The sequence below is a fragment of the Podarcis vaucheri genome (genome assembly GCF_965113315.1).
Source record: "Podarcis vaucheri genome assembly, chromosome: 16".
Classification (NCBI taxonomy): Eukaryota; Metazoa; Chordata; class Lepidosauria; order Squamata; family Lacertidae; genus Podarcis; species Podarcis vaucheri.
Genome location: NC_138754.1, coordinates 41,894,667 through 41,909,902, shown reverse-complemented (window position 1 = coordinate 41,909,902; position 15,236 = coordinate 41,894,667). Strand labels below are relative to the sequence as shown.

Sequence of the window (15,236 nt, the reverse complement as noted above, 5' to 3'; positions counted from 1 at the left end):
GCAGGGCAAAAAGCCCAGAATAAAATATAAAATATTAACAGATGCAAAAGAAAGAGGGGGATTTGCCCTGCCGGACTTAAAATTGTACTATGAAGCAGCAGCATTCTGCTGGCTGAAAGAGTGGATGCTCCTCGAGAATACAGATATCTTGGACTTAGAAGGTTTCAATAATGCATTTGGCTGGCATGCATATCTATGGTATGACAAAATCAAAGTGCATAGTGCCTTTAAAAATCATATTGTAAGGAAAGCGTTGTTCAATGTTTGGATGAGATATAAAGATCTGTTGGAAAACAAAACCCCTAGATGGTTGTCACCCTTAGAGGCTAAGGCCCACAAGAAAGTTAATATGGAGGACGGATGGCCAAAGTATTGTGAGATCTTAGAACAGGATGGAGAGAAACTGAAATTAAAGAGCCATGAAAAACTAAAACCCAAAGTACAAGATTGGCTCCACTATTATCAAATAATGGAGGTTTTCAAACAAGACAGGAAAATTGGCTTCCAGGTGGAAAAATCAAAACTTGAGACAGAATTGTTAGAACCCAATACTAAGAATTTGTCAAGAATGTATAACTTGCTGTTGAAATGGAATACACAAGACGAAACAGTTAAATCAGTTATGATTAAGTGGGCACAGGATATTGGTCATAATATTATGTCTGCTGACTGGGAAAGGTTGTGGAACACTGGTATTAAATTTACGGCATGTAGTGCTTTAAAGGAAAATGTTATGAAAATGGTCTATAGGTGGTACATGACCCCAGTTAAGCTAGCAAAAATTTACCATTTGCCTGATAACAAATGTTGGAAATGTAAGGAAACTGAAGGTACTTTTTATCATCTTTGGTGGACATGCCCGAAGATTAAGGCTTTCTGGGAGATGATATATAATGAAATGAAAAAGGTATTTAAATATACCTTCCTTAAGAAACCAGAGGCCTTTCTCTTGGGCATTGTCGGCCAATTGGTGCCAAAAAAGGATAGAACTTTTTTCATGTATGCAACAACAGCAGCAAGAATACTGATCGCAAAGTATTGGAAGACACAAGATTTACCCACCTTGGAAGAATGGCAGATGAAAGTGATTGACTATATGACATTGGCGGAAATGACAAGCAGAATTCGTGACCAGGGAAAGGAGACTGCGGAAGAAGATTGGAAGAAATTTAAGATTTATCTTAAGAACTATTATAAACTTGATGAAGCTTAGAATGTCGAGATTTTACAGAGAGAAAGGGTTGCAGTAATATAAGATCAGATTAAGAAAGGACTATGATGAATTAGGATGGGAAAGAACATTTATAAGTTGCTATAAAATTTGGACATGAGGATGCAGAAAGGGGAGGTATGGGGAAGTCCGAGGAAAGAAGTCTATGAAAGGACATTTTGAAATTATATTTGTTTGTTTGTCTGTTTTTCTTTTATGTTTGTTTGTTATAAAAATTTTTGTAAAACTAATAAAAATTTTATATATAAAAAAAAAAGGAATCTGGTCCGGGTGGACATTAACTATATTTCGCCACAAGGGGTCTGAGTCTTTCTTTTTTCAATTTGAATCCCCAGTCATCACTCTTCGTGGCTGTTTTCCAGTTATTTAAAAAGCACTCCAAAGGAGTACACTTGCTCCCTCCAGACCCCATGTCTAACAAAATACTCCGCTCCTATACAGAAATTTTTCCACACACGCAATTTCGCCACAGACCGAGGCTTGGACGAGCTCGCGCTGCCAAGAAACTCACGGCCCTGCAATTGCCTGGCCAAGGGGACGCTAATCCCCGACCTCTCATTCATTCATCCGTTCACTGGAGTATTTTTGCACACTGCACACAACACACAACACAAATTTCCCTTTCCCCAAAAATCCCCTGGTACCATACCATTCCCTTACTGGCGGCACTCTCTACTGCCACAGCCAGTTCCTTCCCTTCCCTTCCTGGCGGCACTCTCTACTGCCACTGCCAGGTGAGGCTGATCAGGCCTCTGGCCCTTTCCCTCGGGCCCCTAGCCCTTTCCCTCGGGCTTACCTTTTTCCGCTGCGGATTTCCCCCTTCGGCCGTCCTCTTTTCTCCCTCGACCGGGTGTCTCCACTCTGGAGCGGTGTGGCCGGCTCCCCCCACGAATTTGAAGGGTGCGCGCTGGAGCCGCAAACGCCGGTCCGAGCTGTTCACCACGGTCGAGTCTGGCCCCTCGGTCCCCTGGGGTGGGGCGAATCCCGGACAAGAGCCCCCAAATGAAGCCTTAGTTTAGGGGGGATTCATTTGCCCGCTTCCCAGGACCGAGAAGAGCAAAAGAGCACCAAAGAAGCAACTTCCTCTTCAGAGAAAAGAGTTTATTGAGATCTGCTCAGAGGCTGCCAGTGGAATCACTTCCAAAGACTGACCGCAAATACATGGCATTTGACAGGCATTCTTATACTGAAGGTACACCTTTCCTTCACCAATCACCACTCGCCAACCAAGCATTTTACCTTGAGGGGATAATCACGTTAAGCAAGTTCCTCACCTATTTCCTTGTCTTATTTGGTAAGCCTTTTCCTTGTGCCTATGTGGCTTCTCATCTACTTGACCAGTGTCATAAACCAAACCTGTTTAAGCAATCTATATTGGAATCTAAAGCCAAAGCTGCTCAGGCAATCTATATTGCAATCTATCACAAGCCAAACCTGTTTATTGGAATCTATATTGTGACAGGGCTAAACCTCCCTTCCTTCAGTATAAGCACAAATTTAGATTTTAAATGTCACAGAAGTCAAGTCCTATCCACATCTCCCTAAATAAATAAATCAACTAATTTGTACTTCAACACAGATCACACCAAATCAGTTCCTCTTCAATATACTTGCCCCACCCAATTAACTTCCCAACAAATTCTGCTCCAGATCAGTTCAGCTCCCCTTCAGTTACCCCATTCATTAACCTCAGATCATCTTTAGAGAAAGTTATCTTAAGTCATTGCCCCAAATTAAGATCCTACCAGTAATTCAATTCCCACCTCCAATTTATGTATCCACTCAGGGCACTCAGGGAAAAAGTGGGGAGTCTGTGTCCCATGGCCCATATCTAGCAGCACCCCTTATCAAAACCAGCAGTGCTCACCATTTAACTACTATGGTCACTTTCACATCATACATTTAAAGCACTAGGATACCACTTTAAAGAGTCATGGCTTCCTCCAAAGAATTCTGGGACCTCTTGTTTAATAATAATAAATAATAATAATAAATTTTATTTATATCCCGCCCTCCCCAGCCGAAGCCGGGCTCAGGGCGGCTAACAAAAATAAAACAGTACAAAAGTACAACATAAACAACATTCTAAAATCATTCATTATAAAAATTAATTAATTCAAGCCACTAGCAACCATTGGGCCAGAGCTCTGCGAAGATTGCCGAGGGAGGGAGTCAGGCTGTGCCCTGGCCAAAGGCCTGGTGGAACAGCTCTGTCTTGCAGGCCCTGCGGAAGGATGTCAAGTCCCCCAGGGCCCTGGTCTCTTGTGACAGAGTGTTCCAGAGTGTTGTTTGGAGACATCCCATTCCCCTCACAGTGCTACAATTTGCAGAGTGGCTTAACAAGCAGCGTTCAGAGCAGTGCTGCTGGATCAGGCCAAAGCACATTCTGGTCTCACAGTAGCCAACCATGAATCATAGAATCATAGAATCATAGAATCATAGAGTTGGAAGAGACCACAAGGGCCATCGAGTCCAACCCCCTGCCAAGCAGGAAACACCATCAGAGCACTCCTGACATATGGTTGTCAAGCCTCTGCTTAAAGACCTCCAAAGTAGGAGACTCCACCACACTCCTTGGCAGCAAATTCCACTGTCGAACAGCTCTTACTGTCAGGAAGTTCTTCCTAATGTTTAGGTGGAATCTTCTTTCTTGTAGTTTGGATCCATTGCTCCGTGTCCGCTTCTCTGGAGCAGCAGAAAACAACCTTTCTCCCTCCTCTATGTGACATCCTTTTATATATTTGAACATGGCTATCATATCACCCCTTAACCTCCTCTTCTCCAGGCTAAACATGCCCAGCTCCCTTAGCCGTTCCTCATAAGGCATCGTTTCCAGGCCTTTGACCATTTTGGTTGCCCTCCTCTGGACACGTTCCAGTTTGTCAGTGTCCTTCTTGAATTGTGGTGCCCAGAACTGGACACAGTACTCCAGGTGTGGTCTGACCAGAGCAGAATACAGTGGCACTATTACTTCCCTTGATCTAGATGCTATACTCCTATTGATGCAGCCCAGAATTGCATTGGCTTTTTTAGCTGCCGCGTCACACTGTTGGCTCATGTCAAGTTTGTGGTCAACCAAGACTCCTAGATCCTTTTCACATGTACTGCTCTCAAGCCAGGTGTCACCCATCTTGTATTTGTGCCTCTCATTTTTTTGCCCAAGTGCAATACTTTACATTTCTCCCTGTTAAAATTCATCTTGTTTATTTTTGCCCAGTTCTCTAATCTGTCAAGGTCGTTTTGAAGTGTGATCCTGTCCTCTGGGGTGTTAGCCACCCCTCCCAGTTTGGTGTCATCTGCAAATTTGATCAGGATGCCCTTGAGTCCATCATCCAAGTCGTTGATAAAGATGTTGAATAAGACCGGGCCCAAGACAGAACCCTGTGGCACCCCACTAGTCACTCTTCTCCAGGATGAAGAGGAACCATTGATGAGCACCCTTTGGGTTCGGTCAGTCAGCCAGTTACAAATCCACTGAGTGGTAGCATAGTCAAGACCGCATTTTACCAGCTTCTTTACAAGAATATCATGGGGCACCTTGTCAAATGCCTTGCTGAAATCAAGGTAGGCTACATCCACTGCGTTCCCTTCATCTACCAGGCTTGTAATTCTGTCAAAAAACGAGATCAGGTTAGTCTGACATGACTTATTTTTCAGAAATCCATGCTGACTATTGGTGATCACAGCATTCCTTTCTAGGTGCTCACAGACTGTTTGCTTAATGATCTGCTCCAGAATCTTCCCTGCTATTGATGTCAGACTGACTGGGCGGTAATTATTTGGGTCCTCTCTTTTCCCCTTTTTGAAAATAGGGACAACATTTGCCCTCCTCCAGTCTGCCGGGACTTCGCCTGTTCTCCAGGAATTCTCAAAGATGACTGCCAGTGGTTCTGAGATCACATCTGCCAGTTCTTTTAATACTCTTGGATGCAGTTCATCTGGCCCTGGAGACTTGAATACATCTAAACTAGCCAAATATTCTTGTACTATCTCCTTAGTTATTCTGGGCTGTGTTTCCTTTGCTGAATCATTTGCTCCAAATTCTTCAGGTCGGGCATTGTTTTCTTTATCGGAGAAGACTGAGGCAAAGAAGGCATTGAGTAGTTCAGCCCTTTCTGTGTCCCCTGTTTGCATTTCACCATCTTCTCCTCTGAGTGACCCCACAGTTTCTTTGTTCTTCCTTTTGCTACGAACATACCCATAAAAGCCTTTTTTGTTGCTTTTAACCTCTCTAGCAAGCCTGAGTTCATTCTGTGCTTTAGCTTTTCTGACTTTGTGTCTACATGTGCTGGCTATTTGTTTGAATTCCTCTTTGGTGGTTTCCCCCCTTTTCCATTTTTTGTACACATCCTTTTTTAATCTTAATTCAGTTAAAAGTTCTTTAGATAGCCACCCTGGCTTCTTTAGGCACCTTCCATGTTTCCGTCTCATTGGTATTGCCTGACGTTGTGCTTTTAGTATCTCCCTCTTAACAAACTCCCAGCCATCATGAACTCCCTTTCCTTTTAGTATTGTTGTCCATGGGATCTCACCCAGCACTTCCCTAAGTTTTATGAAGTCGGCTTTCTTAAAGTCAAGAAATTGAGTCCTAGTATGCTTGGCTGCTCCTTTCCGCTGTATAGTAAACTTCAGAAGAGCATGATCACTCGCGCCTAATGATCCTTCCACTTCTACCCCACTAACCAGGTCATCAACATTGGTTAGGACCAGATCTAAAATGGCTGTTCCTCTTGTTGCTTCTCCCACTTTCTGGACAATGAAGTTGTCTGCAAGGCCAGTGAGGAATCTGTTTGACCTTATGCTCTTGGCTGAGTTTGACGTCCAACAAATATCCGGGTAATTGAAGTCCCCCATTACTACTATCTCCCTTCCTTTTGCATGCTTGGCCATCTGTTCCAGGAAGGCATCATCTATGTCCTCCGTTTGGCTTGGGGATCTATAGTAAACTCCCACAATGAGGTCTCTGTTATTCTTCTCTCCCTTAATTTTGACCCAAATGCTCTCACTTTGGCTTTGAGGAGCTAAATCTTGGATCTCTTCACAGGTATACACATCCCTGACATATAACGCCACTCCTCCTCCTTTCTTGTCTGGTCTGTTTCTCTGAAATAGATTGTATCCCCCCATTATTACATTCCAATCGTGGGACTTATCCCACCAGGTTTCAGTGATGCCTATTATGTCATATTTAGTTTGCTGTACCAAGAGCTCAAGCTCATCTTGTTTATTTCCCATGCTTTGCGCATTAGTGTACAGACATTGAAGTCCATTAATCATTCCCCCGTGTCTCTTATTTAAGGATTTTTTCCTCCCACCACTAGGTCCGTGTGCTGTTTTCTCCATTTGGTCTATGACATTTGGATGATCATCTTCATTAATTGATAGGCTCCTACCTTCAGGAGCACTGTCTCCCTCCCCCACATTAGTCAGTTTAAAGCCCTCCTGATGAGGTTTCTGAGATTTTTGGCAAAAACTTTTCTCCCAACCGTTGTGAGGTGCAGCCCATCACTTGCCAGAAGTCCATCTTCAAGAAACTGCAGTCCGTGATCTAAGAATCCAAACCGTTCCTGTTTACACCATTTGCGAAGCCAGCTGTTCACTTCCACTATTTTCCCCTCTCTCCCTGGGCCACGTCGTTCAACTGGGAGGACAGATGAGATGACAATTTGTGCATTTAGTTGCTTCAATTTCCTGCCGAGAGCCTCGTAGTCTCTTTTGATCTTCTGGAGGCTATTGCTTGCAGTGTCGTTGGTTCCCACATGAACCAAGAGGAAGGGGTATTTGTCAGTGGGTTTTATGATTCCTTGCAGTCGTTCAGTTACATCTTGGATCTTAGCCCCGGGGAGACAGCACACTTCCCGAGACATCTTGTCAGGCCCACAGATCACTGCTTCTGTTCCCCTCAGTAGGGAATCCCCTATCACCACTACACGCCTCCTCTTGGGTTTGGTTGGGGTTCTTCCGTGAGCTGTCCGTTCCAAGGTCGCCTGCACATTCCCTGAGGACTCCTACTTCTTTGAGTCACGTTTCTCCATATATCTGGCTCCTGTGTTGGTGAACTAGACTCCTTCTCAGGGGAGTCCCCTGTCTCCTCCTTGGTGGAGACGGTGTGCTCTGTTGCTTCCAAGAAGAGCTCCAGCTCTCTAATTCTTTGGAGCGTAGCTACACGTTCCTCCAGTTGCTGGACTTTGTCTTTTAAGAGAGCAATCAACATGCAATTGCTGCAGGTAAAGCTGCCTGCAACCTTTGGCAAGATGGCAAACATTGCGCAGGAATCGCAGGCGACTGCAGCTGTTCCCTCCCCTTCCATCTTGAGATCGTGTCGTTGGGGTTGGCTACAGAGGTCCTCCATCATAAAAAGCTTGAAGACAGGACAAATAACTTCCCCCACACAAAAAAACACCTAGATCTCCCCCCACAAACGTTTGAGACTAGCTCCCCTAAATCTAAAAGATGGATCTAACGGCGCGCGCCGCTAGGCACGCGCCGCTGCCCTGCAAACTCTGATAAGCTCCTCCCACAGCTAATCCCCTGCCTCAACAGAAACCCTGCCCCCTCTGACCTTTACACAGGGAAAACAGCTAATGAGCCACAAAGAAACACACACACACAAGAAAACCCTTTTTGCTCTTTCTTCAACTGATGCCCTGCAAACTCTGATAAGCTCCTCCCACAGCTAATCCCCTGCCTCAACAGAAACCCTGCCCCCTCTGACCTTTACACAGGGAAAACAGCTAATGAGCCACAAAGAAACACACACACACAAGAAAACCCTTTTTGCTCTTTCTTCAACTGATGCCCTGCAAACTCTGATAAGCTCCTCCCACAGCTAATCCCCTGCCTCAACAGAAACCCTGCCCCCTCTGACCTTTACACAGGGAAAACAGCTAATGAGCCACAAAGAAACACACACACACAAGAAAACCCTTTTTGCTCCTTCTTCAACTGATGCCCTGCAAACTCTGATAAGCTCCTCCCACAGCTAATCCCCTGCCTCAACAGAAACCCTGCCCCCTCTGACCTTTACACAGGGAAAACAGCTAATGAGCCACAAAGAAACACACACACACAAGAAAACCCTTTTTGCTCTTTCTTCAACTGATGCCCTGCAAACTCTGATAAGCTCCTCCCACAGCTAATCCCCTGCCTCAACAGAAACCCTGCCCCCTCTGACCTTTACACAGGGAAAACAGCTAATGAGCCACAAAGAAACACACACACACAAGAAAACCCTTTTTGCTCCTTCTTCAACTGATGCCCTGCAAACTCTGATAAGCTCCTCCCACAGCTAATCCCCTGCCTCAACAGAAACCCTGCCCCCTCTGACCTTTACACAGGGAAAACAGCTAATGAGCCACAAAGAAACACACACACACAAGAAAACCCTTTTTGCTCCTTCTTCAACTGATGCCCTGCAAACTCTGATAAGCTCCTCCCACAGCTAATCCCCTGCCTCAACTGAAACCCTGCCCCCTCTGACCTTTACACAGGGAAAACAGCTAATGAGCCACAAAGAAACACACACACACAAGAAAACCCTTTTTGCTCCTTCTTCAACTGATGCCCTGCAAACTCTGATAAGCTCCTCCCACAGCTAATCCCCTGCCTCAACAGAAACCCTGCCCCCTCTGACCTTTACACAGGGAAAACAGCTAATGAGCCACAAAGAAACACACACACACAAGAAAACCCTATTTGCTCCTTCTTCAACTGATGCCCTGCAAACTCTGATAAGCTCCTCCCACAGCTAATCCCCTGCCTCAACAGAAACCCTGCCCCCTCTGACCTTTACACAGGGAAAACAGCTAATGAGCCACAAAGAAACACACACACACAAGAAAACCCTATTTGCTCCTTCTTCAACTGATGCCCTGCAAACTCTGATAAGCTCCTCCCACAGCTAATCCATGAGGAAGACATGACCACACCTATCTCTGACTCGTAGGTCCAGCAACTGGCAGCCTCTGATCAGGGGCGGACTTTGGTCATCACTTTTACAGCGCCCTGTAAAAGCCCAACATTTGGTGTTCCCAAATAGAACTTATCAGTTATGGATCTTCTCAATTTTGTGCCCTCTCAGCTTGGGGCACTGTGTGGGGGAACTGACTACAAGGTGGTACACAGCCTTCATAAATAGGAGCCATTGGTAGCCCTTCATTGCTGTTTTTCTCATTCAGAACCTCCCTCCTCCTCCTCCACCAGCTTCTGTAGAGCCTCTGGTTTCTCCAGAAGTCAGTTGGCAAACTGCTGAACTAGGCAGAGAAATCAGGAAATGTAAAGAAGTAGAAGGCACTTTTTATCCTATGTGATGGACATGCAAAGTGGCTAAGGACTTGGGGGGGATTTATAATGAGATAAAAAAATGTTTAAAGGTGACATTTTTTAAAAAAAGAAAAACCCCTCTTAGGGATAACTGGGTCAGAGTTTCAAGAAGACAGATGAACCTATTCTTGTATGCCACAACAGCAGCAAGAGTACTTTATGCATAAAAATGGCAGAACCAGGAGATACCTACTGTATAAGAATGGCAGTTAAAACTGATGGAATATGACAAACTGGCAAATTTAACTATGAAAACTAGAGATCAAGGAGAGGCAGATTTTAAGGAGGAGTGGAAACCTTTTGTTCTATATTTAAAGAATTATTGTAAACATGTAAAAATGCAGATGGGATTTGAATAAAGAACAGCAGTTGAATATTTATTGGATTACAGTATGGAAAAAATAAAGTATAGAATGTCTATAATATGCAGCGCACTTAGAAATGACAGGGAAACCATGGAGGGGGTGGAGGGGAAGTCAAATGTGACATGAATCTGTATTTGGAAAAAAAATATTAATTTGTAAGCTTTTGAAACTCATAAATAAAATTATTTTTAAAAAGGACTCAAAGGTGTAACCTTTCTTCAAAGGTATTTAGAAGAAGATAAATATGTTTTGGTTTGTTGGGACTCCTTGTCCACGACAGATGGCTGTCTTGCAGTTCCCATCTGGATAGACTAGATCTTTGCCATTTGCAATTTTGGAAAGAGCCACCCACTTGAAGCAAAGTGATTCAGAAGGATTTATCCTCTTGACAGAGCAGCTCCCTGTCATTGCAAGATGGCACTGCGACGCGTTGTGGGTTTAATTTCTTAAATGCTGGCGCATGGCGTTTCCCTCTGAGCCATCAAGTAGTGAAGGGCAACCTGTCTGTAGGAACCTCTCATGTACCTTTGTCAAAGCAGCATTCCCTTCCCCGCCCCCGACACGCACTTCGGAAATGCCTTTTGATTGATGACTGGCAGGCTTTATTGGCTCACCATCTCCTGGTTTAATGTGGTGAAGTAGGAGATTTGGCTTTCCTGTTAATTAGCTGTCTGCTAGATTGCTGGGGAAGACTGTCCTGCTCTCAACCCTAGTTGGAAAAGTTTAGAGGCAACCCTGTTCTCTTCTGGAGCAGAGATGGCTAATATCTAATCGACGCTGTTATGAGCAGTGGTAAATTTCATTCATTTTACACCCTGCTTAGGCTGAATAGCATTACCCCCGCCTCTCGTCTTTAGACCAGGGACGACCCACCTCAGGCAGCAGAAGCCCAAGAGGCAGTGTCAGTTTTTGGCAAGATCTCACCAAAATTTTATGAGATCTTGTGCGCTGCGCAAGATCTTGCCAGGAGCTGGTGCTGATGCCATTGCTTTGTGGGTGCCAACACACCACCCAGCTAAGGAGGCTTTGGCGAAGTAGTGGCAGCTAGGCAGGGTAGCACCTTCCTGTTTTGCTTCAGGTGGCAAAACAGAATGTGCCACCCCTCCTTCAGACAGCTGCCAAATTATTTCCTGGCCCAATTCAAGGGGCTCCGGCTTGTGTTTAAAGCCCTAAGTGACTTAGGCCCCAAATATCTGAAAGGCCGCCTGCAGGATCAGCAGTGAGTGGCAGGGAGCTTGCTAGATCCACTGCCTGCAGGAGTCCAGAAAATGACAGCTTGAGTGAGGGCCCCTCCTAAGCTGTGGAAATCCACAAAGGTAGTGCTTTTGCTGTATGCTGAAGACGCACCTCTTCATCCTGGGCCTTCAACAGTTAAGCTGTTTTGTTCTGTGGAATCTACCTCTTTTGCTGAAACTACATACCATTCTGTTTTGGTTATAATAGTTTCCTGTGTTTTATTAGCTTTTGTAACTATACTAGATTGTTGTAACCTGCCTTGGGACTTATAAATAAATAAATAAGCAAGCAAGCAAGCTCTCCATGATAAATATCAGCCTGATGCAGAGGCTGAATTCTTGTTCCAAAAACACTGAGGTTCTTTTTTTTTTGCAAGTAGTTTCAAGGCTTATTTCAAAACCAGATTCAAATCTGTTACACTGTCTCAACTCTCACTCAAGAACCCCTGGAATTCGTATTTAGAACAAATTTGGGTTTCATCCATACATTCCCATGTGTGTTGTAGTGTGCAGAGTTCAAGGATCAAGGAGATAAAAGTTCAAATCCCACACCATTTGTACAGTTCACTGGATGACGATCTCTCAGCCTGATCTCACAGAGTTGTTGTGAAGATAAAATGGGGAGCAGGGAAGAGCACCTCCACCTCCATGAGTTCTGTGAATGAAGGGTGGGGTACATATGCAATAAATCCTATTTACCTGTAGCAGGCTCAGTTCTGTGAGGGCAAATCCTTATGTAGCCAAAGCACCACCATATGCACCTTAGGAGGAGATGTCAGCAGGCTTTGGGAGACCTAAAATGCATCTAAAATGACCAAGGGGTTGGAGTAACCCTGCTATGAGCAAAGAATGCAACATTTGGGAATTTTTAATTTAGCAAAATGGCTAAGGAAGTGGGAACATGATAGAGGTGTTTACAGTTATGCACGATGCGGAGAAGGTGGATAAAGCCTTTCTCCCTCTCTTACAACAGAACTGCAGGCCGCTCAGTGTTGGAAGTTTCAGGACAGCACTTCTTCCCATAGGACATCGTTCAACTAGGGAATTCACTGCCACAAGGTGGCTTTAAAAGAGGAGTAGAGAAATTCATGGAGAACGGTTACAAGCCGCGATGGCTGTGTTCCTCCTCCACGTCTCTGTGTACCCGGGAATCGCAAGTGAGGAGAGTGGTCTTGCCCACAGCTCTCCTTTGTGGCCTTTCCACAGGCATCTGCTTGGCCACAGTCAGAACAAGATGCCGACCCTCCAGCCTTCAGACTCGCATCTTTCACTGCCTCACTCTTGCGGGAGACGGCTGATTTGGATGAGAGTGTGGGACATTCCAGGATCCCATCAGAAGCCAGGTGGCTTCTAGAATTCTGGGGTGTCCTGAGAAAAACAGGATGGTTGCCGGGTATGTAGAGGGGCCTTTGGCCTATTCCAGCAGGGCTCTTGCGTTTTAAGTTGCAAGGTTTGCAGAAGTCCCCTCCACCCTCCCCACAAAAGAGAAATCGCCATCTCAGGAAAAGATTACTTGGGGTGTTAGCTTTCTACCAGAAGCAGCTCCATATCCAGGTCGGCCGTGGATTGCAGCAGGCTGTTTTGCCGATGCTTTTCTGCTCCTCTAGGCCCACTGTTATTGAAATCCCTCCCTTATTAGCCGACAAAATATTTTACAGTGGGTTTATGCTATATAGGTTCTGAGGTCATTAGAAGTACAAGCTGAAATAACACGCTCCCTTTTATCTTCCTGAACATGAAAAATGGATCAATAACTCATTGATTTAAATTACAATGTTTCCCTCGCAGGATGCCCGGGAACACTAATGTCTTTAGTCCCTGCATCATGCAGTGGAGAGCGGAAATCTGTATCCTCTATAAAAATAGGGACCTGTCAGCTGCTTCAGTGAAAATTAATTTTAACGGGGGTTTGGGTTTTTGACACTCCTGATTCAGGGCACACATCCAAGAGGCTTTTCTCAGACCCTCCCAGTGATCCTATTTTCCAGGGGCAGTTCTAGATTTACAGAAGTTGCCCCCATTTCTGATTTGATCCTGGAATGTCCAACTTTTTTTAAAGGACATCCCTATTTTCATCAAAAAAATATTGGAGGGTATGGAGATATGTGAGCAATGTACCTAAGTGAAGATGTCGATGGAGCTCATGAAAGGGGCCTCCTGGAGAACTGCATTGTTCTCTTTTAGCAAAGGTTTGAAGGGAATGCATTTAGTCTAGATTTTTTTCCATGCAAATACTGGCTTTTAGAGTGTGTTGCTATATATACCGGTATATTGGCTCCTTCCTGCCCTCCAGGTTGCGTGAAACCTACAAGGCAGGGCAGCCACTCAAATATACAAGCCTGGCTGCCTCTAAACGCTTTTGACATTCTTAAATGACAATCAGGTCGTAAAGACATTATTGCAAAGCTATTTCTATAGCTTCATGAATTTTTGCAATGCTTTGTCATGCCTGGGTACCAAAACACAGGGCCAGGGCCATTCAATTGTTCAGCTGTAGAACATGCAGACCTGCTGAGGACCATCTGACTGGTTTGCCTAATCCACCAGCCTCTCTTGTTTACCTCTCATTCCTTCACTGGAGAACGAAGGCTGTTCTCCTAGCACAGCTTGTGATGGGCTTTTGAAAAACATTTATGTGCACAGCATGATGTAAACCACTCCCAGTGCTGCATAGAGCAACCATTTCCCTAGCCATGGCAAAATCCACAGATGAGAAACAGCATGGCGTAGTTGTCAGGGCAGGCCTTCTGGGGATTGCACGCCAGTGGTAGCAGGGGTGCCAACTATAGGAGGAGGAAGGGGCTTCAGCCCCCTCAATATTGGTGGGCAAGAGGCTGAGCCCCACCCCAGCATCAAGGGGAAACATCCGTTGCCAGGTGCCATCCCGCACCCCAGCCTCTGCCCAGCAGCCCAGGAGCTGGGCAGGGCCTGGGACGGACAAAGGCGTCACGTGGCCGAACCCCCTTAATGTGGGGGGAAATTGGTGCCCTTGAGTGGTAGGGATGGCCAGGGGCAAAAGTGAGCAGAGCAACAGGTGTGACCTTATGACTGTACAGTAGGCTATATTCCAGCTACACCAAGGGTGGCAAAACCTTTTCAGCCATATTCCCTTCTGGGCAACTTGGAGAGTGTGGAATAACCATTGCTTGGTGCAACATTGCAGACAATCCTTTGCAGTGCCTGGAGACAGATAATCAGGTCATGCATCCATAGCAGTGACCAGAGAAGGAATGACTGCTGGGAGGACTGCAGAGAGAAGAAACGCCATGGTGCAACTGCCCCAGCTGCAACTAAACATGTCTCTCCCATGTTGGTCTCTCCAGTTACTGCAGGCACAAGCAACAGTTTGACTTCACCCCCAAAGGCACATTCCTCCATTGTCTCCCAAGGCAGATGGATGCCAAACAGGCGCAACTGTCTAGAACCGCCTCACAAACAAAGCTCAATAAATAGTTGCTGTTACCTAATCTCCCTGCAAACTTTGTGCACACAAATCAGGATGGCAGTTCAATAAATGTCTGGAAGCATCCTCATCTCTTAACCACTATACTAAGCCAGCTCCTACCCCAGTACCAGCTTAATATCTGTGTGGGAACATGTTGCCGTGTGGGTACTTCAGCACTGGACCTGTTATGATTCCTTTAATTGCAAAAGTTAGTTCATTTGTAATGCTCTGCAATCCTTTGCAGCGCTGGCTGTGGCAACAATGGCATTTGCCACTCTGACAAAACCAGCCTCGTGAAGTCTGATGTATTCATCACTTAGTACCCCAGTCACTGCTCCCTGACTTCCTTGTCTGCATTATTGAAATTGTGAGGCTTCGGAGAATGCTTTGGTTATGATCTGTGGCCTGACGAGCATCCCTAAAGCTTTTCAAGGTTGCACTTCCCAATGCAAGGCCACAGCTCTTTGCTATTCTGACAGGGTACTAGGACCTCTTCCCCTGACAGAAGCCTCATACTTGTGGTCTTTAAAAAATAGAATAGGTCTTCTATTTAATGCCCTTCAACATCCCACTGATTGAAATGTGGATGCTTGTTTTTTTTGGTTGAGCGCTCTGGCTGAAGCCGAGCACCGGACCAA

The 15,236-nt window shown here is 45.3% G+C and overlaps 1 protein-coding gene and 1 long non-coding RNA gene across 2 annotated transcripts in view; one reads left to right on the top strand and one right to left on the bottom strand.

Annotated features, from left to right (window-relative positions):
• LOC309521386 overlaps positions 1-1,643 on the top strand; it is a 94,364-nt gene extending 92,721 nt beyond the window's left edge. The window contains exon 3 of the long non-coding RNA XR_014214635.1: positions 1,567-1,643. This is a non-coding gene — a long non-coding RNA (uncharacterized lncRNA). The remainder of the gene's footprint in view (positions 1-1,566) is intronic.
• The window catches only part of LOC309521381 (tigger transposable element-derived protein 1-like), a 355,247-nt gene that overhangs the window by 61,710 nt on the left and 278,301 nt on the right, over positions 1-15,236 (bottom strand). The gene's annotated exons all lie outside the window — the stretch shown is intronic.